General features: G+C 41.0%; 1 protein-coding gene across 2 annotated transcripts in view; it reads left to right on the top strand.

Annotated features, from left to right (window-relative positions):
• Positions 1-22,182, top strand: part of LOC148777255 (XK-related protein 6-like) — a 99,187-nt gene that overhangs the window by 1,597 nt on the left and 75,408 nt on the right. The window lies entirely within an intron of this gene.

Raw genomic sequence — 22,182 nt, 5'->3', positions numbered from 1 at the left:
CTCTCTCATTCCCGGGGTCCCTTTGCCCTAGCGCTTTTTATCTGCACCCCAGCTCGCCTCCTGGGGGGGAACCTTCCTTCTTCCAGCCGGTTTGCACTCGGCTTTGTCCCCCGGTGAGACATCCTCCCCTCTTTCCCCGTCTTCCCTCCGCAGTGGCCTGTGTGGGGCCCTGTGCAACCCCCCTGGCTGGCTTTTCTTTGGGCCCCCGTCCATTCCACGCCCCCTCCTCTGTTCCTGCAATCCTGTCTCTTGCAAATGACTACAAACTGCTGCTCTCCTTGAAGGAAAAATGAGTTTTCTTTGGTTTGTTTTTTTGGCTGAATTAGACGTGCCCTTTTCTTAGTAACAGGTAAAATTGTATAGTATGTGATGGTGTAAGCGTTTTTAATTCTCACTTCCAGAAAATCACTTAGCCACTTGGATACACATTCCGGTGGAATGTCGTTGTTGGTAGCCAGGGCAGTACGCAGGTGATTTATGTTTACACACGCCCCAAGCTTGGCTCTGGGGACTTTTCCCCTCTTGTCCATTTCCCATGTGCCAGGGAAATCCTTCAAAAACCACAGATCCCCCCACCCCACCCCGCTTTTTTTGACTGCGTTAGCTGGTTAAACTAAGGAAATGATCTTTAAAAACCCTAGTAAATCTGCGTCCTCCAACTTAAATCAGTTTGAGTGTATTTTGGAAACACTGAGTTGTGGATGAGAGTGTTTGCAAGAGAAAAAAACCTTCCTGAAGAGAAATTAAAGGAAGCTCTTCAGGTACATTGCTTCTGTGAGAAGACATTTTGCCCAGATTGCTCAGGCACCTATGCCTAGGAGGAGATTTTAGGTGCTCAGAGTTTTCAGGTTACTGAGATGTACCTAGGTTAACTGAAATAAAGTTCGTTGTCTTTTGAATTGTCTATGTCGTTATTCAGAATTTTAAATACAGACGTTTCAGAAAGCATGGAATTGAATTAAGTCGAATCACGAAAGACAGTGTGATACTTTTGTCCTGCAGAATTTACGTGCAAATTCAGGACTGGAGTTTTCCTGATCTTGTGAGTGGTTTTCCTGGTCTTGTGTTCCTAGGTTGAACAAGCAACCTTTTTTCCCAGCCCTGTCTGCAGATTATTTGTTTCCTGCTGATAGGTTTATAGGAAGAGGGGTGGGGAAATTAGGCGGCCGGGGGGGGGGGGGGTGGTGTGTGATTAACTTTTAGCTATTATGAGCCAAATTTGGGGTCAAGGAAAATTTTGAAGTATGTTTTAAATTGGAAGTCTAGCTCTGAAAACATCCCAATCTGTACTGAATTGAAGAGTATGTTTGGTATGGGGGATACTATTTTTGGTTTCTTGCAGGTTGGTGACATGCAAAGGAATGAAGGCAAGAGAGACAAAAAGTAAAGGGAGAGGTTTTTGAAATAATAATAAAGTTTAACAGCATGTAATTAATAAGTAGGCTTGTATTGAATAAGCCTAAGTTACCTGTGTCTCCAGGTCTTAGACATGGAGACATGGGCAATCTGAGGTTCAGATTCCTGAGAAGATTGTTTCTAATGTAATCCATCCTAGCTATTTCTTGGTAGTAAACTTTTGGGGCATACTAAAATTGGAGTACTGTTTCACAAATTTTTTAGGCAGAATAATCCCCCCAACCAGGCCCGTTTACCTGAACCTTAATTGCATTTGACAGAGTAAAAGTTCAGGTTATGGACTTTTTTTTGAAAGGTATCTGTGATTTACTATGTCTGAGTGTTTTGTTCTTTTTTCAAGATTAGGATATATGTCTGAATGTTTTATAAAGTTGATACTAAAAGACATGCTAATTCAGCTAAGTTATTTATTCTAATGTATTAATACTGTCCTTCAATTGAAATACTTACTGAGGAAGGATTTTTCTAATTTTTTTTTCTTGTCTTGCTTGAAATACTCCAGGAGCAGGGTCTTTCTTTAACACATGCTAGGCACGTGGCTTGCACGGAAATCGTTCATAAGTAAAAGCTTTGGAGAAAGGTGTTTATTCTTTTTTAGCTTTGATCTTTTGGCAGGCTTGTCATTGTTTGTAAACGTACGTCGTCTCAGCTTTTCTGCAGATCTTTCGGGTTACAGTTGTTCTCTGAGTCATGTTTGCTACTTAAATTTTATGTACTTCATGTGGTCATGTGACTTAAAGGTTAAGATCTAAGAATTTGATTTGGGCTACATTCCCAGGAAAAGATGTTGGTGAGGTTGTCAAAACTGATTGCATTACACCATGAAGCTTGTCTCTTCACTTGCTTTTGTTTTTTTTAATGTAAAATTATTTGACTCTTGTTTGGACCAAAGCACAGTGCTAATTTAAGAAACATTAGTTTTTTTTTTCACAGTAAAGTGGTGAATTTCTATGCATGTTGCCTTTCCTGTGAAGATGGAAAACACTCGACATCTCTTTCGTCTGATGACTCCCTAGACGTCTAAAAACGTTTTTGGTTGGGCCAGAGTTGGAGCATGGAAGGATGGTTACCTGTAGCATGGCTTGTTCATGAACCTTGTGACTAAAGTCTGTTTAACGCGTGCTTTACCATTGCTAATTACTTAACGTGGACCTTTCTGTCTAGCTTTATGTGCTTTATTTTTCAGGTGTTTTCCCGGGGATAGCAGGTCTGTGAGTCACTCCTGTCAGGAGCAGGAGTTATACCAGGCTTCACAATTTAGTACAATGTGTTGTTATTAGAAAGTGAGATCATTTTCTTGGAAGGTTACAGCTTAGGAATAGGTTTGCATATTGCATTTTTGTGTGCTACGTTTTTTCCTTCGGTGTATCAGCCTTTCTTTGCTTTTGTGCTACTTTTAGAGAGTGCTTGGTGTGCTGTCAGTTCACTGCAGTCAAGGAGCACAGTTTCTTTGACTAAAATGTCGTGGAATGTCATGATTTTGCAACCCAATCATTAATTTTTCTTTTTATGTACTTATTTTTATGGGTATGTTTTAAAGATTCTTCTTAAAATATTAATTCTTTCTGCCACTTTAAAAGTGAACATCAGCTGTTCTTTACCTTAGGAGATGAGGTGGAGTAAAGGGTTGCCTTCAAGGGACAAAAAAAGGAAAAAATGGTTCACTTACCATAATGGGGTCATCAACCTGTGAACAATCTAAAGCTTTATTTTATCTTTCTTTTTACTTCAAGACCGTGATATAACATAGGGACCCAGCTCTCTGTAATCAGCAGCAAATACTGATGAAGATGCTTCTATAAATTATCCACTCCCCCTTACCCCCCAAGGTAGGGATACATGGAAAATTTTGGAGGTTTGTTCTTGTTGAATATTTTAGAATAGTGGTTCTTAATTCAGGCTGAGAATAGAACCTACTACAACATCATTTAAAAAAAAAATGCCTGAGCTTTGCTGGACCTGCTGAGGAAGAATCCCAAGGTGAGACCCAAGCAGTCTTATTTTTAGAAGCTCCGCAGGTAATCAGATGGTCAGCCAGGCTTGTGAAGCACTTTTAGAATTGGGTTTCAGGCTTATTCCATTTGGAGATTGTTATTGGATTTGTGTTCTTCATATGTTGGAACAATTGGGAGTGGAATGCTTTGATACTGTGGAACTTGGTTCCTGAACAATACCATAACAAAACAACTTTAACTTTGGAAACATGAGTGTCTAAACACAGTACTTGGGATTGTCTCAAGTGTATGCACTTAGCGTACTCAGGGTTTTTTTCTTTGAACCTAAGTATGGATCTCATTCTAAAGGGATTCCTAAACTCAAGGCATTCTTTAGTATTGTGGCATACTTCTTGGCCTTCTAATGTGATTCAAATAGCACTTTTATGATTGTGTTGCATGTTAAAGGGAAATTAATTTTGAAATGATTCTCCTAAGTAGACCTGAAGTAAATATGTCTGGGATTACAGGAGGTGTTGGACTAAGTGGTCTGTAATGTTCCCGTAGCCTCTAAAATGTTGTGATTTAGGAATGGAAATGTTATTTTACAAATAAGGAAAACCATTCACATGGGGCCAGAATACTAATCAGTATTCCACTAGTCATAAAAGATTGTATATGTGAGTTTGTGTCTATGTCTGTGTGTGTGTAGAGGGGCTTTATATAGTATCTGTTTATTACTGGATGGGAATCTCAGTATTGTAAGAATCTTCTCCCCCCATTTTTGTGTATATATTTAATGGAATTCTGGTTCAAAAGAAACTCAGTGGGATTTTTTTTTTTTGGACGGGAAACCTGAGAAAAATTGATCTGAGAAAATGATGCATGTATATAGTCAAAAAAAATCTTGAAAAAGAAAAGTGTTCCTCTGTTAAAAAGTGAATGTACTATAAAGTGTCAATAGTTAGATCAATGTGCCACTGGCAGAGGAATAAAGCAAATAGGTGTTGAAGCAGAATAAAGAGAAATTGGCAGGTTTGTGGGAATTTAGTAGATAGTGAAGGTGGCATTTCTAATCAGTGAAGGGAAAAAAAGATTATTTAGCAAATGATAGTCAATTGACTACCTAGTTGGGGGAAAATTGCTCTCTACTTTACATAAACAAAAATTCTAAAAGAATTGAAAGTAAGAACATGAAATATTAAATTATAAAAGCACTAAAAGAAAATGTAGGGTAATTTATAATCTTTCAATGGACAAGAAGCTTTGCGCGCATCAAGAAAAGAAGGGACATACTTAACCGAGACAGTCCCATCTTGCTATTGTCCTCCTTCTCTTGCCACTTGAAAAATCATAGAAACACATGATTAGTTGTGAGAGTGGAAGAGTTATATTTGGACGAAGAGCTGTATACCTAAAGGAGAGTATGAGGAGAGAAGATTATTTCTTATTTTTGAGTGAACAGAAACAGAACAAACTAGACATCTATGGTGAATTTTCAAAGGAAGGCGATGAAAAAATGGCAGACTTTCAGTAAAATTGTAAGCAGTGATGAAGGAAGGATAGTATTTTCAGAATGATCCAGAAATGAAACACCACATTCATATTGCCTGAAACCTAGTAGGCACGTCTCGTAAATCATGGGCAGTTCATTTCTGCCTTTTAACATCTTTTGCTTTGATCTTGCAAGCTTCCATGAGGTCAGTTAGTTAGGGTTGTGTAATGGATAGGTTCTGGAGTACTGAATTGTGTTTGCATGCTCAGTCCCTCAGTCATATCCGACTGTTTGTGGCCCTGTGCGCTGTAGCCCGCCAGGTTCCTCTGGCCCTGGGATTTTCCAGGCAAGGATAAATACTGGAGTGGATTTGCCAGTTCCTCCTCCAGGGGATCTTCCTGACCTAGGGATTGAACCCATCTCATGTGTGTCTCCTGCATTGGCAGGCGGGTTCTTTACCACAGAGCCACCTGGGAAGCCATTGCAAAAATTAGGTGGGATGCGAAAAGAAAGAAAATGTTTCCGTGTTGCTGTTTCCACCATGGGCTGGTTTGATTTGCAGTGTGCTTTCTGCAAACACCACTGTGGTTAAAACTTTAGTTTACTCCTTGTGATACTCTCTGTACCTTGTTTCTTCTACTCAGAAATTCTCAATTTCTTATTTGGCTCTGAAAGCATTCATTTCTTTCAAAAAATCATGAAAATGTAGCCTCATTTAGAAAGTTCACTGACTTGATTTTTGCCTAAAGACAATCCACTATTTATCCCTATTGGAGATACTCAAAAAAGAAGAAGAAGAAAACAAAAAACAAAAACCACAGGACACAGCAATAATATAAAGGGAACACTGGAGTTAAGGAATCAGGTTTATCATTCTGCAAGTTACCAAAAAAAACTCTGGACTCAGTTTCCTCATGTGTATCAAATAAAGAGTTAACTTCATTGATTTTTCAGGTCCCTGCATTTTGGAGTCCATTATGCTATAGCTATTAGTACTCTGAAGTTTTAAACAAGAAATTTCAGACCCTAGTTTGAACAATTAAAATATTTTAAAGTGTGGATTTCCCAGGAACTGCTTTGAAGTAGTATCATTTATTTTGAGTTAATTTAAAATTTTACTTTACTTGTAATCACTTTGCTACCTATAGAAGCATTATATATATTAATATATTGCTAGCTAAGGTTAAAATTTATAGCCGATACTTGTTTTCCTGGTTTATTAGCAACTTTGTGGAATTTGCAATTTCAGCTAAAATTAAAGTGTCCTTTTATAATCTTCTGCTTACCGTATTTTACTGTTGCTGCTACTGCTGCTAAGTCACTTCAGTCGTGTCCGACTCTGTGTGACCCCGTAGATGGAAGCCCACCAGGCTCCCCCGTCCCTGGGATTCTCCAGGCAAGAACACTGGAGTGGGTTGCCATTTCTTCTCCAATGTAAAGTGAAGTCGCTCAGTTGTGTCCGACCCTTAGTGATCCCACGGACTGCAGCCTACCAGGCTGCTCCATCCATGGGATTTTCTAGGCAAGAGTACTGGAGTGGAAGTGATGTATATGTCTAACATACATTTATGAGGTTTTTCTGAATTGATTACCAAGATTAATTTCTAATTGGTAAGAACCTTAAAGTCACCTAGCGCAATTTATCATTTGATGTGTATTCTCTAACTTTGAAAAGTTAGTGTTTGTAAAAAAAATTAAAATATTTTTGCTTTCTTAGTTGTAAGCGATTTTTGGAAATGATTTTAAGTGAATCTTTTTGTGTTTTGTATTTTATTAGATTAAGGTATATGTACTTTAAGTTGAACTTGGGGCAAAGATGAGATTCACTTGAAGGATTCAGTGAATATTATAATGACAGTAATACACTTGTACATAAAATTCAACCTTAAATTTTTCTTTTCTGCATGTCTAATGTGGGTAAATCTGTTGACCTTGGCATGCTGCATTATTTTAATATACTTTAAAGCAAAATAACAGTATCCTAAAGGTAAAATTTTGCATATTGCTAACAAAAAGTGTCCTTTCTATATATTGCTTTCATCATGAAATATCGAACAAGTGGTTTTTGAAGTAACTTTTGTTTTGAATGCAGTATTTTGGTTGTTTTTCTTTTTAGTTGTGAGGAAGCTATTTCTGTTTTATCTTGGTCATGAATTTAAGAGTGTGGATTGTATGTTCATCGACTCATTTCCAGGAAGAGATTTGAATATTCACAGAAAAGTAAACACATCAGTTCTCTTCATAGCACCCTTGGAAGGGAGGAAGAGTTGATAGTTATTGTTTACTCTGGCTTCAGTTCAGTCGCTCAGTCGTGACCGACTCTTTGCGACCTCATGAATCACAGCACGCCAGGCCTCCCTGTCCATCACCAACTCCCGGAGTTCACGCAAACTCATGTCCATCGAGTCGCTGATGCCATCTCATTCTCTGTCGTCCCCGTCTCCTCCTGCCCCCAATCCCTCTCAGCATCAGACTCTTTTCCAGTGAGTCAACTCGTCGTGTGAGGTGGCCAAAGTATTGGAGTTTCAGCTTTAGCATCAGTCCTTCCAGTGAACACCCAGGACTGATCTCCTTTAGGATGGACTGGTTGGACCTCCTTGGAGTCCAAGGGACTCTCAAGAGTCTTCTCCAGTACCACAGTTCAAAAGCATCAATACTCTGGCTTAGGTGCCCCCAAAGAATCATAGGCACATGAAATAAAAAGTTTCTCTTTCCCCTGTGCCCCCTTTACATTCTGTCTTTAATACATACTGCTCACATGAAGCGATGGCACCCCACTCTGGTACTCTTGCCTGGAAAATCCCGTGGACGGAGGAGCCTGGGAGGCTGCAGTCCATGGGGTCACAAAGAGTCGGACACGACTGAGCGACTTCACTTTCACTTTTCACTTTTATGCATTGGAGAAAGAAATGGCAACCCACTCCAGTGTTCTTGCCTGGAGAATCCCAGGGACGGGGGAGCCTGGTGGGCTGCCATCTATGGGGTCTCACAGAGTCGGACACGACTGAAGCGACTCAGCAGCAGCAGCTCACATGAAGAAAGATGGCAAAGGTGAGGAAGATACCAAATGCATGGCTTGGAAAGCCCAGTGAGGAAACAGAGCTGGCAGGGAATTAGGCACCCAAACCCTTCCAGATAGTACGCATGGTCTGCTTTCTCTCCTTGGCTGTGTTTCTTAGGGTGGTCAGAGAACCTCTTGTGTTAGGATAGGCCTGGGACTTGTTAGAATGCAGATTTGTGGGTCTGCTAAGGCCATTCTTTACTAGCGTGTGAGATGAGTGCAATTGTGCGGTAGTTTGAGCATTCTTTGGCGTTGCCTTTCTTTGGGATTGGAATGAAGACTGACCTTTTCCAGTCCTGTGGCCACTGCTGAGTTTTCCAAATTTGCTGGCATATTGAGTGCAACACTTTCACAGCATCATCTTTCAAGATTTGAAATAGCTCAACTGGAATTCCATCAGCTCCACTAGCTTTGTTCTTAGTAATGCTTTCTAAGGCCCACTTGACTTCACATTCCAAGATGTCTGGCTCTAGGTGAGTGATCACGTTATCGTGACTATCTTGGTCGTGAAGATCTTTTTTGTACAGTTCTTCTGTGTAGTCTTGCCACCTCTTCTTAATATCTTCTGTTTCTCTTAGGTCCATACCATTTCTGTCCTTTATCGAGCCCATCTTTGCATGAAATGTTCCCTTGGAATCTCTAATTTTCTTGAAGAAATCTCTTCTTTTTCCTATTCTGTTGTTTTCCTCTATTTCTTTGCATTGATCACTGAGGAAGGCTTTCTTATCTCTCCTTGCTCTTCTTTGGAACTCTGCATTCAGATGCTTATATCTTTCTTTTTCTCCTTTGCTTTTCGCTTCTCTTCTTTTCACAGCTATTTGTAAGGCCTCCTCAGACAGCCATTTTGCTTTTTTGCATTTCTTTTCCATGGGGATGGTCTTGGTCCCTGTCTCCTGTACAATGTCACGAACTTCCGTCCAGAGTTCATCAGACACTCTATCAGATCTAGTCCCTTAAGTTTATTTCTCACTTCCACTGTATAATCATAAGGGATTTGATTTAGGTCATATCTGAATGGTCTTGTGGTTTTCCCTACTTTCTTCAATTTAAGTCTGAATTTGGCAATAAGGAGTTCATGATCTGAGCCAACAAAGGTCCGTCTAGTCAAGGCTATGGTTTTTCCCGTGGTCATGTATGGATGTGAGAGTTGGACTGTGAAGAAAGCTGAGCGCCGAAGAATTGATGCTTTTGAACTGTGGTGCTAGAGAAGACTCTTGAGAGTCCCTTGGACTGCAAGGAGATCCAACCAGTCCATTCTAAAGGAGATCAATCCTGGGTGTTCATTGGAAGGACTGATGCTAAAGCTGAAACTGCAATACTTTGGCCACCTCATGCGAAGAGTTGACTCACTGGAAAAGACTCTGATGCTGGGAAAGGTTGGGGTGGGAGGAGAAGGGGACGGCAGAGAATGAGATGGCTGGATGACATCACCGACTCTGTGGACATGAGTTTGAGTGAACTCCGGGAGTTGGTGATGGACAGGGAGGCCTGGTGTCCTGTGATTCATGGGGTTGCGGAGAGTCGGACACGACTGGGCAACTGAACTGAACTGAACTGAAGGGCTTAAAGAATCAGAACCTTAGAGAGTTGGATCAGGGAATGTGTAATTTTTTTTGGGGGGGGGACTGCATTGTGATGCCTGTGGGATCCTAGTGCCTGACAAGTGACCAAACTCATTAACCCCCTCCGACACCCCCTTCCCCATTGGGATTTTGGAGTCTTAAGCACTGGACCTCCGGGGAAGTCTGGGAATGTGTATTTTGGCTGTCCTTGCCTGAATCAATTGTGACTTTGCTGGTGGGAGGTGGGTCTTGTATTTTAAACAAGCACCCCAGTCCTTCTTATCTCTCTAAAGTTGGAGAGCTATTGCTGTACTGGAATCAGAACCTGAGAGGTAAGGAAGAAAACGGTTCCATCCTGAAGTTACTGTGAATCTAGGCACTGGTGGGTTTTCAACTGGTTGTCAGTAGACAGAGTTTACGCTTCATGTTAGTTTTGGAGGAACAAAATTGAAATCTGTGTCATGTGTTCTCTTGTCTGTAATAGCAGTAACCCGAGGTAAGGGCTAATAGAAGTATATATAATAGGTTAGAGTGTGTGATTCAAAGGAGAGTGGAGATGGCATATAGAAATTCTGTTTTTACAAATATTCTCTCATTTAGCTTTCTGTTAAGGTTTTTGTGCCCATTTTACAGGTGAAGGAATGGGTCTAAACCCATTGAATAAACTAATTGAGATTGAGTAAACTAATAGGTCACTGGTAACTGGTGGAGGAAAGTTTTGAAGCAGATCTCACTGATGGCAAAATATATACAGTTTCTACATCCTATTTTTCTTGTGATGATCAGGAGACTCTTCCCACTAAAAACTTTGTTTTACTTTGGGGCTTTGCTGTTCTGGCTTATTGAAAGTGGAGGAATGATATTCTTGAACCACTGGGGTCTCTGGATGTACACGCTGAGGTTCTTGGAGACCTCTGATTTCTAGTCTAATGTGTTAAACTCTCCTGAGAAGATATATCCATATGTTGATTCTCTGTCTACCTGTTGTAAACACCAGGAGTAGTAGCTCTTTCCTTAAGGTTATAAAGCAGTTGTTTTCAGACCTTGATTTTGTGTCAGGATCACCTGGAGGCTCAGATATATGGGTTCTGCTGTAAGAGGTTATGACCTAGTAGGTCTGGGATAGGCCTTGGAATCTAAATATTTAAAAAGCCTGTGTTTTCAGAATGTTCCCCAAGCAGTGCAGGGATGAAAATCACATATCTATAGGCTGATTTCTGGGCTTCCCTTGTGCTCAGCCAGAGAATCCGCCTGCTGTGCAGGAGACCTGGGTTCGATCCCTGGGTTGGGAAGATCTCTTGGAGAAGGAAAAGGCTACCCACTCCAGTATTCTGGCTTGGAGAATTCCATGGATTGTATAGACCATGAGGTTGCAAAGAGTCAGACACCACTGAGCAACTTTCACTTTCGCATAGGCTGATTTCTATCAATATTTACAGCAGTAGTTCTCAAGGAGAAGGAGTTTACGTTAGAATCTCTTGGAAATTGTTTTTCTTGTAAACTTGAGCACGAAGTGTTTCAGATATATAGAGGGGTGGTGTGAATAAACGAAGCTCTGATGATGATTTTAATGGAACACCAGTATTTAAGCAATCTCTAGTCAGACCTTACTCTTAGCTGGAATGGTTGGTTGGTGAACATGTATATTAATCCAATGGGTATATTTCCCATATGCTGTGGTATACCAGTTATACTTAAGATTGAGAATACTGTCAAAGCATTTCACATTAAAACTGTACAGCATATAATTGAATATTCTTTTGATTCAGAAGCTTCTTTGGAAGTTTGAATTACTTCAAGGTCATTGTTAGCACGAATGATCACTGTTGGTGCTCCAGAAGTGCCAGGTTAGAGGCATTTTATTATGTCGGGAAAATTGATATTCAATCCAGAGTGAATTTCATGTCTCAGATTTTCAGAAATGTTACATTTGTTGAAATTGGTGCCAAGGGTGGTGGTGGTGGTGTTAGTCGCTCAGTCGTGTCCGACTCTTTGCGATCCCACGGACCGTAGCCCGCCAGGCTCCTCTGTCCATGGGATTCTCCAGGCAAGAATACTGAAGTGGACTGCCATTCCCTTCTCCAGAGGATCATCCTGACCCAGGGATTGAACCCTTGTCTCTCGCACTGCAGGCAGATTCTTTACCATTTGAGCTATAGGGGTAGGCTTCCTAAAAAGAAACTGGTGAATGAAAGGGGAGAAGTATCCTAATAGATGTTAAAAAGGTGTCATTAGAGACAGGAATGCAGGGAGCAGAGAAGAAAAATAACCTCACTTTTGGTTTGATGGATTCACAGGCAGGAATGGCTTGAGGAGGGGTCAGGAAGGGGTTGTACAGTCTTTAACTGTGCTATTCCCTGCTGGTAAGATACTAGTACAGGGATCAACAGGGTCCCCTAAAATCTACACACACCAATAACATTCCTTTGAGCTCCATCTCGAAAGGTGCTGTGGTAGTGGTGAGAAAACCCAAGCTCTTTGTAACTGGGAAGCTCAGGGTCAGTAGCTGGCAGAGAGGGACACAGGATGTAGGGGCAAGCACACCGTACACTGGTTGTATTCTCTGTGATTCTGGATAAAAATGAAGAGAACTCCAAATCTGTCATTTTGTTTGGTTTTAAGGAATGCAGCTTTTGAGTAGTGAATTAAATAGTTAGTAGTTATACATAGCCTTGTATGTTCAGGATACTGTCATTTTGCGTTCTGTAAGGCAGTTTTCATCAAAGCTGACTCTGAAGGAAGAGATTATGCCTTCCAGTTTAAGCAGTCTCAAGTGGTTTTGCTTAAACCTAGTGGGTAATGGCAATGGCAAGCCACTCCAGTACTCTTGCCTAGAAAATCCCATGGATAGAGGAGCCTGGTAGGCTGCAGTCCGTGGGGTCGCTAGGGGTCGGACACGACTGAGCGACTTTACTTTCACTTTTCACTTTCACACATTGGAGAAGGAAATGGCAACCCACTCCAGTGTTCTTGCCTGGAGAATCCCAGGGACGGGGGAGCCTGGTGGGCTTCCGTCTATGGGGTCACACAGAGTCGGACACGACTGAAGTGACTTAGCAGCAGCAGCAGCAGTGGGTAATGGCATGTTTTGGGGTTGGAAGGAAAGAGAAGCTAAATTAAGGACTTACTGCTCTGATTAGCAAATTCAAAATGCAGCTGAAGTTAAAAGCAACTCTAATGTGAATTTGGAAAAACAGAGAATTGGAGCATCTTTGTGCCATTTGTGGGTCATTTGTTATTCCCATTATTTAATAAGGGCCACATAATTTTGAGGTAGTTTTCAAGATATAGTGGTCAGGATTAGATAAGATGGTATTTGTCAGACATTTTACAAGATTTTGAACGGGGCCCTGTAAGGTTGGAATGTGTCATTCTTCTTATTTGGCATTTGCAGTTTACTGTCCCAATCGTGGTACAATCATATCTTCCATAATGTGATATTCCTGAAAACCCTCTCATTCTGTCAGATCAAACAATAAAGCTTACAGGACTGTGGGAAAAATAGGATTAAGGCTAGACTGCTTAAAACCATGTGACTTTATAACCAGAGCACTAACAGCAACAATGACACTCCAAATAAAAACATTAGCATTGTAGCGCTGGGGACATTTGTTCTCAGCTTCATATCCAGATGGTTCAAGACCTTCTTTTATCCTGGGACGTGTTTTTCCTTCTTTGATCTGTAGATTCTTGTAGGTACTAGCTTCTATTGGAAGCCAGTTGTCACCACAATTAAAGCTCTGGTCCAGCGTTTAGCCTTGATGTGTGCCCACAGCATCGCCAGGTAGTGCAAAGTGCAACAGATATGGAAGATGCTACATCAGCCACTACCGCTTGTACTAAAGGAAGGTACTTTGGTAAGAATCTCACCGGTTCCCCCCACATCCCCCTGCTGAGTCTTTATTATTTGTGAAAAATCTTGTCCTTGATAGCTTTGAAACATGAGCATGCTGGGAAAGATCACTTAGAAACCAGCACTGTCTCCCCATTGCACTGCTGTCGCTCCCATTTTGCCGGTTGCATGTGAGAGACCCCATGTTACAGAAGCGCGTGTTGCGGCATACCTGGCATGCGTTTGAATCTGTCATGGTGTCAAGATGCAGAGTTTGGAGCTGTCCAGGTTCTGTTGTTTTGGAAAGCTCTAGTTTTGGAGATCCTACAGTGTGCCAAGGTTAAGTGAAATTTGTTCTTCTTCTCATGTTTTGTTGGCCTCTATATACAATAAAGAAGTGAAGAGGGGCTGTTTCAACTGACTTATCATTCCTGCTCTGTGACATAGTCACTGAATGGGGTGAGCTCCTGTCTCAGGGCTGTGTTAGCACTTGAGCTGCATGTATGAAGCAGGAATGGCTTTAAGTTTCGACTCATTTGAAATGTAGTTATCCGTTCCGTCTCTCAGTCGTGTCTGACTCTTTGCAACCCCTTGGACTGTAGCCTACCAGGCTTCTCCGTCCATGGGATTCTCCAGGCAAGAATACTGGAGTGGGTTACCGTTTCCTTCTCCAAGGGATCTTCCCGACCCAGGGATCGAACCCGGGTCTCCCACATTGGAGGCAGATGCTTTAACCTCTGAGCCACCAGGGAAGCCCCGAAATGTAGTTATAGTGAGGTTTTAAATTAAAAGTCTTCTGAGTATACAGTAAATGGGAAAAAAGAGCAGCAGTAGCCAGTTGTCAAGATAAAGACTGATGGGTAAAACAGACAGACTGCTTTCAGCAATATAAACAGTCTGTTTTCAAAGGGTTGTTTTGTTTTGCTTTAGGATTGGGAGAACTTCCACATTAAGTAGAAGTTAGTTAAATGTGAAAGGCAGCAAACATACAGTGTGTATGTTGATGCTGCATTGTTTTTCTTAAGTAACTGTAATGTAATAAACATTTCCATGGCTCAACACGAGAATTGCATTGCCTGCAGTGGGCAGTTCTGGCTGACCGTGGCTTTGGCTTTCTTTAGGGACTCTACTGCCTCATCATTCAGCCAGAGAAAGAGAATATGGAGAAAGCATCCCTGTTTCTTAAGTGCCCTGACTTGAAGCGACTCACATCACTGATGCTAATAACATCCCATAGGGAGGACAGCCCTGTGACCATGCCCACATAAAAGAAAGCCTGGGAATGTGGTCCTGCTGGGGAGCAGCTTTGTGCAGCAGAGGAGGGAGCTGGTGGTTTTGGTGGCCAGAGACTGAGAAAGCAAGAATCCTGTACTTAGATCAGGTACCCTACAAATTAGGTTAAAGGAGGTTATGTGTGTGTGTGTAAGGTAAAGTGCTGTTACTTGGACAATAAAAGAGACAGTTATTTTTAAAACTTTGATTTATATTTTAATTTAATAATTTAGGATTTGCTAGCCATGTCATGTACCTTGCTGCTAAGTCACTTCAGTCGTGTCCGACTCTGTGCGACCCCATAGACGGCAGCCTACCAGGCTCCCCTGTCCCTGGGATTCTCCAGGCAAGAACACTGGAGTGGGTTGCCATTTCCTTCTCCAATGTGTGAAAGTGAAAAGTGAAAGTGAAGTCGCTCAGTCATGTTCGACTCATAGCGATTCCATGGACTGCAGCCTACCAGGCTCCTCCATCCATGGGATTTTCTAGGCAAGAGTACTGGAGTGGCTTGCCATTGCCTTCTCCGGTCATGTACCTTATTTTACTCTTAAAAATGTTAAAACCGTTGTTAGCCTGAGGGTCATAAAAAATAGATCAACTCTATTTTAACTGGTCAGGTAAGACAAGTAACAATTTAAATTAGCTTTTAAAGGTAGCAACTGTGTTTAATAATTTTGTGTGCTCTACACTAAATACACCAAACTAAAATATACTACTAGAGTTTTGAATAATTTTTCTTTAGAAGAAACTTCACTGAGATTAAAATGACCTTCGTAGACTAAATAAAAAGTACTTAAAGTACTCTATACCTGTGCCTTGTCAATGTTTCAGGTCTTAAAAGAAATAGTTCATCTGTGTTTAGGATTCTTTGGAATCTTGATAAGTTGTTGTAACTTTAACAAAACCATATCCCATACATAGGGAACTTGTTGACTGCTGTCCTCCAAATAACTGCTCTCAAAAGTCATTCCTTGTTTTTATCTGTTAATTATCAGTTCAGTTCAGTTCAGTCGCTCAGTCGTGTCTGACTCTCTGTGACCCCATGAATCACAGCACGCCAGGCCTCCCTGTCTATCACCAACTCCCGGAGTTCACTCAAACTCATGTCCACAGAGTCGGTGATGCCATCCAGCCATCTCATTTTCGGTCGTCCCCTTCTCCTCCCGCCCCCAACCTTTCCCAGCATCAGAGTCTTTTCCAGTGAGTCAACTCGTCGCATGAGGTGGCCAAAGTATTGCATACAGGCCACCAAATATATGACCTAAATATGTGTGCAAAATTCATACCCAAGAAATTTACACTAAAACTTTATATTACTAAAACTAATTGGATTTTATTTGTTCTGTGTGTTAATAACCACTGGGAATGGATTAAAATTACCTAAAAATTCCTTATAAAGGTGTTAAAGCATCTAAATATGATTTAACCTAAAAATGAAACTGAAAATTTTCACCAAAACATGTTGATATGTTTTATAAATCTTTCTGGAATTCAGAAGATACTTAAAAGATAGAGGCCTGTTAGTTTAGTAGTGAAGGTTTAACAGTCAACTTGTTTTAAGATACTTGTTTGTTAATTTCAAATATGACTTAGGTTACATTTTCTGGTATTCTTAATTGGCTTTTAAAAATTAGGTTACTAAAGCATTAAAATAATAAATACATGTATTTATTTAGAGGTTATTTAATAATTAAAGTTTCTCTACATACTATCACCACCAGTTGAGACTACATCAGGGTCTAGATGAGGATCTTTTTTTTTTCTTTTTTAAATTTTTATTTAATAAATTTAATTTTTTTTCTTACAAAGCCAAAATCTGTGACTTGTATAGATCTTCTCAGACTATTATGCTTGAGAGAGAAAACTGCAAATTATAATTAGGATAAAATCCAGACACTGAAATCTTTAATTGGAGCTGTATGGTGTTATAGGTCAAATACACACTACTTGACATAAAATGTTTTGTCTGGTTGATATTATTAATATAACTTTTAATGCTTTTAACGTATTTGCTTATATTGTCTGGTGCTGGCTTGGTCTTTCACTCCCAGTGCTGCATCAGTTGTATCCAGAGGACACTGCCCAGTCTGCAAGCGGACCTGACTCCCTAGCGTTGTAAGAAGCTTCTGGGCGACCCTGTCTGAGCTTGATCAAAGCCAATGCTGTTACATCCAGGGGTTCCAGAACTTAATACTGCTGCAGATGTTGAAATGCTGTACACTATGTTTACAACCTTATTCACAAGCCTTTTCAATTTTCAGTTCATAAGCCCATGTGGGTCTACTCTCTGAAATCTTAGTGACACTGTAGCAACATTAATCAACACAGATTGTAGGATTTCTTCTCGAGACCAAAGAAAAAATGAATCACTAAATTTTACATTATTCCCTCTTGGTTGATGTAGATAAAGCTTTAAATAATAATGTTTTTAAAAATCCAGTAAATAATACTTCATACTCATTAGAAGACTCCTAACTACATTTGAAACTAGCATGATACTGTAAATCATCTATACTAGAATTTAAAGAAAAAGATGGCTCCGGTCAGAAAACCAGTATAGCAAGTATTGGTGAGGTTGTAGAGAAATTGGGACTTTTGTGCACTGTTGCTGGAAATGTAAGAGAAGAATGTGAGAGAAGAATGGTGATTTTCCAAAAAATATATATCAGTACAGTTCAGTCTCTCAGTCATGTCCGACTCTTATGCAACCCCATGAATCACACCCTGTCCATCACCAACTCCCGGAGTTCACTCAAACTCATGTCCACAGAGTCGGTGATGCCATCCAGCCATCTCATTCTCTGTCGTCCCCTTCTCCTCCTGCCCCCAATCCCTCCCAGCATCAGAGTCTTTTCCAGTGAGTCAACTCGTCGCATGAGGTGGCCAAAGTATTGGAGTTTCAGCTTTAGCATCAGTCCTTCCAATGAACACCCAGGATTGATTTCCTTTAGAATGGACTGGCTGGATCTCCTTGCAGTCCAAGGGACTCTCAAGAGTCTTCTCCAGCACCACAGTTCAAAAGCATCTATTCTTCGGTGCTCAGCTTTCTTTGTAGTCCAACTCTCACATCCATACATGACCACTGGAAAAACCATGGGATATTACTCAGCCTTAAAAAGGATGGATATTCTGACTCATGATACAGCATTGGATGAACTTGATGCTGAGTGACATAAGCCAGTGCGGTGGGAGGGAAAGACAGATACTCTATAATTCTACTTTTATGAGTTAACTAGAGTAGCCAGCCTCATGGAGAAACAGAAAGAATGGTGGTTGCCAGGGGCTGGGGGTGGGGAATGGCGAGCGAGGTAGTTTCCGTTCAGGAAGGTGAAAAGAGTTCTGTGGGTGGGTGCTGGTGATGGGTGCGCAGCAGTGTGGATGTGCTTAATGCCTCTGAACTAACTGTACACTGAAAAATGGTTAAGATAGTAAATTTTATGTCACGTGTACTTTATGAAAATTTGAAAAAAATCAACAGACAAGCCCTTCAGATAGTTTTATTTCTTCATAGTCCTGCTCACAACTTAAACACAGAAGACCAATGAACACACAGTATCATTTTCTCTTCCTTGCCCAGTACTGTTGTCAGTTTAAAAAGCAAAAGCAACACTAACTATTTCCCCACAGCCAGTCCATGGGGATCAGGGCATACCTCTTACCAGTGTTCTAGTCGCAGTGTCCAGCTGGGAACCGGTCTCAATTGTGTTACCTAAAAAATAATGTTTTGAAATTGGTCTTATCTGCTTCTACTGCCGTTAGGTTAAAAAGTCCTACTGTTGGTCACCACAGCGATACCCAGGGTCTCGGCTTTAAAAAAGACAACCAAGTATTATTAAATCTGAGATGACTCCAATAAAGGATGGGTGGTATCAGACATCCAAGTTCTCTATGCTACGGCGTGGCCTGTGGTGACGAGACACTGCTTGTAAGGAGGGCCGAGGGAGCCGAGGCCCTCAGAGCATGTCTTCTGGAGCCTGAGTGCTTAGTCTCAAGCCTGCCCTATGCCAGCTGTTAACTTGTATCGTTATCTAACCTCTCTGTTTTTGGGTTTCCTCATAGGTAAAATAGTGCTTGTTTGCTGTAGAAAGATCCAGAACAGCTTTGTGGAGGAGGATATTACTACTTTACTGGGTTGTTTTGAGAATGAAGAGTTAATACGTGTAAAGTCTGAGAATAATGCTTTGACACACTTACTAAATGTTAGGTATTAATAGCTTTTTCTACCTGAAAATTGTACCTGGCATTGATAAGGTTCTTACTAGACCAAATTTTCTTCCTTTATTTGACTGTTATCAAACCCTCTTTCTACATGTAGAAATATGCCTTGCTTAGGTGTTCAAAATAAATTCTTTAACTAAGGATGGGATATTGTTGAAGCAGTTAGAAATACGTATCTATTAAATGTTTGTTCTCATTGTAAGTGAAACCAAGAAGAAAACTATAGTCACTTTGTAATTTATTTACATACTGATAAATACTTGTATAAAAAGAGAGTTGTCCATATTCAAGAATAGATTTGACAGGCAGTCTTATTTTTTTTGAAGTCTTCATTGAATTTGTTACAATATTGCTTCTGTTTTATGTTTTTTAAATTTATTTATTTTAGAGGATAATTACTTTACAATATTGTGATGGCTCTTGCCGTACATCGACATGAATCAGCCATGGGTGCATATATGTCCCCCCATCCTGAACCCCGCTTCCACCTCCCTCCCCACCCCATCCCTCTGGGTTGTCCCAGAGCACCAGCTTTGGGTGCCCTGGCAGGCAGTCTTTTGACATACTGCTGTTGTTAAGTCGCTTCAGTTGTGTCCGATTCTGTGCGACCCCATAGACCCACCAGGCTCCCCCGTCCCTGGGATTCTCCAGGCAAGAACACTGGAGTGGGTTGCCATTTTCTTCTCCAGTGCATGAAAGTGAAAAGTGAAAGTGAAGTTGCTCAGTCACGTCCGACTCTTAGTGACCCCATGGACTGCAGCCTACAAGGCTCCTCCATCCATGGGATTTTCCAGGCAAGAGTACTGGAGTGGGGTGCCATTGCCTTCTCCCTTTTGACGTATGTTCTTGTCTAAAAGTCAAAACATATTATGTAGCACCAAAAAGAAATCTAAATGTTTATATGAATTTTTCAAGGAAAAAAATGTTATTATGAAATATTGTCATGCATGTATAAACTTCTGATGGATAAAGAGTTCACCACCCTTCAGCTGATAAAGAAAATACTACATACAAATGGTTTTAACTATGCAACCATTCTTTAAAATCCCCTCAGCCAAGATAGATGTTAACCAGCCATTTTATACTCTCTTCTAATAACATTGACAGATCTTAATTTTCTGAACCTGTCACTGGATCAAAGACCTTCAGTGGTCTCTCTTTGTTCATAGAAGGTACCCCAAACTTTTAAACCCAAAGTATGAAGTCTGTGGTTCCAGAAGGCTTTCTAGCCCCATATTTCATTCCCTTATTACCCTACTACTGTATTTTCATAATGAAACATTCTTACAACACTCTTTATTTAACCACACCGTTCTCATCCCTTATACTGTTTGTCTCTGTGCAACCTAGTCTCTAATGGAACCTTGAAAACAATCTTAGCCGACTCGTGGTGGGGTTGGGGGTGGGGTTGCTAATGACCGTTGCCCAGGGTCTGGTTGTTTCAGGTGGTCGTTTTAATTTCTTGCCTTGGAAACATTAGATAAACTGAAGGTATGTGGACGTTTAGTTTAGTCTGTTCTCTATGAATGGTGGCTAAAGTCCAGATAGGAATTAGTAAATTAATAATCAGTTACTTGCTTTTCGTAAAGGAAGCATCTGTCAACTTGTGGTTCAACTGTTCGACTTAGACAGGTCTTTTCTAGCTAGATGCCTGTTCTGTGGGCCACTGGACTCCTATAGGCTCAGGCAGAACCCAAACCAGTTAAAAAAAAAAAAAAAGGAAAATTAAAGAGCAGAGGAAGAGTTTACTTGGTTCTTTATCAGATATCTTTAAGTGTTTGTCTTAGTTCTATTTACAGCCAAAATTACAGTAAAACTAGAAGTTTTTTGGTTTGATCTAAGCTCCTTGCCCTTTTTTTTTTAATATAAGCTATCAGGTGTTTATTCTTAAAAACTTGGTATTTTTCAAAGTGATTTATCCATGGTTTGAGATATTTTATATCCTGTTTTTGTCAGCTTTAATGTGTATGTATAAGAAAGCTTCTCTTTGATTGGAATTCAAATTGTACTCTTTCAGAACTGCCTCATGACCACCTGAAGCCACATAAGTAAGATTTCAGGGGCCCATTTGTAATTTTCAGCATTTCATAGTATTATTATTAATTCCTGAGGTTGCTGCAGGTTGACCGCAGAGATGTCAAACTTTCAAAAGATTAGAGAAGGCTAATTCATTGTTGAGCATGTGAAGTTACTGGATGTGACTGGAAAGTGTGCCTGTGGTCTGTTTTTGGTAATTTTTGCCAGTGATGGAGTTCTCTAGGATAACCTCTCTCTCCGTAGGATAGTTTCCTGCTGCTTCTGCCTGTTGGGTGGACGTCCTGGCTCCCACCTGGCCTCTGTGGTAGTGGGCACTCTGTGCTGTAGTCATCTCTGGCCTCTGTTAAAAGACCAGGTGTAGTGGGATCAGTGCTGTGTTGCTTACAGTTAAGAAGGTCCTCAGACTTCAGGCTTTGTGTGTCAGAGAGGTCTTGCAGTGTACATTGCCACTGCCACTGCCAAGTTGCATTAGCGCACTGTATTCAGTTCAGTTCAGTCGCTCAGTCATGTCCGACTCTTTGCGACCCCATGAATCACAGCACGCCAGGCCTCCCTGTCCATCACCAACTCCCGGAGTTCACTCAAACTCATGTCCATCGAGTCAGTGATGCCATCCAGCCATCTCATTATCTGTCGTCCCCGTCTCCTCCCACCCCTAATCCCTCCTAGCATCAGAGTCTTTTCCAGTGAGTCAACTCGTCGTGTGAGGTGGCCAAAGTATTGGAGTTTCAGCTTTAGCATCAGTCCTTCCAATGAACACCCAGGACTGATCTCCTTTAGAATGGACTGGTTGGATCTCCTTGCCGTCCAAGAGACTCTCAAGAGTCTTCTCCAGCACCACAGTTCAAAAGCATCAATTCTTCGGCGCTCAGCTTTCTTCACAGTCCAACTCTCACATCCATACATGACCACGGGAAAAACCATAGCCTTGACTAGACGGACTTTTGTTGGCACTGTATTAGCTTCCTCCTAAGGCTCTTGTGACAGAATATCATGAATGGGGTGGCTTACAGCTACAGAGATTTATTCTCACGGTTCTGAAGACTGGGAGTCTAAAACCAAGGTTCCAGAAGGGCCATGTTCTCTCTGAGTTCCTGGGTAGAATCCTTCCTTGCCGCCTCCTAGCTTTTGGTGATGGCCGTCAGTCCGTGGCATTGCTTGGCTTGCAGCTGCAAAGCTTCATTATCTGCCTCTGATGTCGCGTGAAATCCTTCTCTCTGTGTCTGTGTTCAGATTTTCCTTTTCTAATACTAGTCATGTTGGCCTAAGGCTCAGCCTACTCTAGTATGACTCCATCTTCATTTATTACCTCTGCAGCTTACCCTGTTTCTAAATAAGATCGCAGTCTGATATTC

Source organism: Moschus berezovskii, chromosome 7, assembly GCF_049115385.1.
Source record: "Moschus berezovskii isolate FMDL1 chromosome 7, NW_MosBer_1.0, whole genome shotgun sequence".
Classification (NCBI taxonomy): Eukaryota; Metazoa; Chordata; class Mammalia; order Artiodactyla; family Moschidae; genus Moschus; species Moschus berezovskii.
Note: the sequence above shows the minus strand (reverse complement) of the source record. Positions and strands in the feature narration are given on the sequence as shown.